This window comes from Ipomoea triloba, chromosome 16, assembly GCF_003576645.1.
Source record: "Ipomoea triloba cultivar NCNSP0323 chromosome 16, ASM357664v1".
NCBI classification, from domain to species: Eukaryota; Viridiplantae; Streptophyta; class Magnoliopsida; order Solanales; family Convolvulaceae; genus Ipomoea; species Ipomoea triloba.
In genome coordinates, this window is record NC_044931.1 from 15,805,819 (window position 1) to 15,808,892 (window position 3,074).

Here is a 3,074-nt window from a genome sequence, read left to right on the forward strand (position 1 = left end):
TTAATGAATATAAATACTCCTAAATAGAAAGACAATACACCTTATTCTCGTAATTATGCATACAAAATGAAGATTTAATATTATAGCTAAATGTTTTTAATTTAACAAGCGGATTAAAATGGAAGAATTTTTTTTCAAAAACCTTGCTTCCATCATTTTCATGGTTGTTTAAACATGGCCGATTAATAGTTTTCAATTTTCATTAATCAGTCAAACATTTTGTTTGGGACATAAATGAAAGCCGCCACCGTTGAATTAATATAATTATTCAAGCATAAATTACGAACATTAATCATGAGTTTTTATTTAATTTGTTCATTTATGTGATTTGTCACGTCCATTTTTTTTATATTTATTAACTTAATGTTTATTAATATTTCAAATTAATTATGTTGTCATATAATTCTCAAAAAGAAGTAATCATAATAATATTAATCAATTTGACGATATTAACCATAGATTTAACACCTATTTAACAGAAATTTTAACAGAGGATTATTTGTGGTAAAAAATGAAAGTCAGAGGACCATTTGTGGTCGAATTGAAAGTCGAGGACTAAAAGCAGTACTAGCCAATAGTCAGAGAACCATTTGTGCTATTAACTCTTATATTTCTTATCCATAAGTTTTTTACATTGGAATACTAACAGTTTTTTCCAAACTTTAATCGTGCTATATAATATCATTTCCTGATGATTAAAAACATAGTATATGTGTTACTTTCCTTATTTCATTAATCGTGCTGTATAGTATATGTGTTACTCAATCCGTAAGATGCATTGTACACTCAGTGGTAGGATTACTTAGCTGGCTTTTATGTAGTCTCACCTGTATCTTTATATTCAACTAAACTTACTTCATAATGTGCCTTTTTATATATTTCAATGAAAACTTTCAAGGAATGGTTCTCATAGGTTGTAAGAATTGCATCCAAGTTTCAATATCGAATACTCCTTGTGCAGACCTATACTAAACTAAGTTGCATCACCATTGCATTTGCTCCATGTTAAGGGTGTGTACATAATTTTGTTCCATTTATAATATATAGCAAAAATGTATATATCATGCTTCTAAACAATAGTATATGTGATTGGTACTTATTTTCTTATACGTTCTCATGGATTGGCTAACATCTCCTTTTTAGTTTATGCAAATGATTAATTTTAACTCTGATGCTATATACAACATGCATTCTGAAGTTGTCTAACATCAATAAACTACGTTTAGCTCATACAAAAAAAAAAAAAAAACACTTTTAAAAATATTTTCAATCTACATATTGGAGAAATAAGGGGTTTTTTTTTTCAATCAAAATACATTTATACATTAAGAAACTTTATTAACGAGTGATCACTGATACAATTCATTTAATATCAAGATTTTTCCATGAATAAATAATCATTTTCTTAATGGAGTCGTTATCAATGGTTTATCATAGGTAGAGTAGGACTTATTCTATAATTAGCAACTATTCATAATTATCTTCTTGAAATTAGACAGCACATTCTTTCTCATTTAGACTCCTTAAAATTGTACTCAATTTTCCTCTTGTCATACAGAATTCTTAACAGGTAGATTTTCTAGATAATTGATAAGAATTCCGGAGTAAAATTCTAGAATACAATAATTGTCAACATAAAAGTAAAAACATTAATAAATACCATCATTCAGTGAACTTTCCCTATCCAAGATTTTTGTTTCAAATTTCTTAAAACAGTCTTGCATTGGCTTCCATGTTGGAAAACATCTCATGGTATGATAGCTCTTTCAGCATGTGCTGCATCGAACTTAAAATAATAAAAACTTATTCATATATTCAATTTTCCAAATATTTAATAACTTATTGGGAAACATCTTATGGTATAAACTTCATCAACAAAGTAAATAATCTTGACACATGTTAAGTCATCCACACCCATGAAATTTTGGGTATTGCAAAATTATGTGAAAGAAAATAAAATTAATAACTGCCATATATGTGTCTACAAATCCTTTTTTTAAAAAAATAAATTTCTTAATCATTACTGCCATATAATAATTTTTTAATAAGTTGATGTGATAGTAGATTTAGTTTTGAAAGATGAAAGAGAATTGAATGGATGAAGAGTGAATAGTGAATAATTTCAAATTTTGTGATGTGACATTTTGAAAGTGAGAAAAGATTGAATGAGTGTGGATAGCCTTAGGTCTTCGTGTCTAGGGAGGGGACATGGACCAATGCAGAAAATATGCAATATTAGATGCACACAAAATTTTACATAAAAGTTATTCATGTTTTTATTATGTAGATTCGTTTGATTAATTTAGTAATTCATCATATTCTCTTGTACGTGAAAAATTAACTAGTTTTTGGCCTGTTATTTGTTTTCATTTGAAGTGCCAACAAAAAAAAGAACAAAAAAAATATTTTGACTTTTTATAATTAATAAATGTGTACCTGGAGTGGTTGAAGGATTATCATGATCACTTTCTTCATTAGAATTTTGAATAACACCACAGTCCCACACCTTCTCTAGTCCATCTTTGATAAAAATTTCAACATCAAAGTGCATGCCTCCAAGATATGTATAGAACACAAGTTCACCAATGTCAAGATCATTGTCTTCATAAAATGTCTGCCAACCGTCGCTAAAAAATGTGCCATCTCTCTCTGTACGTATGTGAACACTCCATTCGTGACCTGACGGTCGCCTCAAGGTTGCAATCTCACCTAACCATTTTCCCAAGTGCTTGACACACATTGGTGGAATCAGCTTCAAAATGGCAAAAACAATGAAAAAGTTACTGCTAATTAAATGAATTTGTTTTTTGGATATATCTTTTTTCTATTTTTCTGTTGTCATGATAAAATTATATAATGACCTAAAGTGAATAGATACACATTACAAATACATATCAAACCAAAAATAACCAAATAGAAATGATATAGCATGCAACCCAACAATAACAATATCTCGTAGAATAAATAAACAAATAAATAAATAAATAAATAAATATATATATATATATATATATATATATATATATATATATATATATAACAATATACATAGGATAGATGTAGAAACAACCAAT

At 27.8% G+C, this 3,074-nt stretch overlaps 1 long non-coding RNA gene across 1 annotated transcript; it reads right to left on the minus strand.

The window, feature by feature from the left end:
• Nucleotides 1-1,491: 1,491 nt before the first annotated feature.
• Nucleotides 1,492-2,765, minus strand: LOC116007975. Its single transcript, XR_004095393.1, has 2 exons — nt 2,437-2,765; nt 1,492-1,786 (listed from the first exon to the last, which is right to left on the minus strand). It is a non-coding gene; the product is annotated as an uncharacterized LOC116007975 (long non-coding RNA).
• Nucleotides 2,766-3,074: the final 309 nt, after the last annotated feature.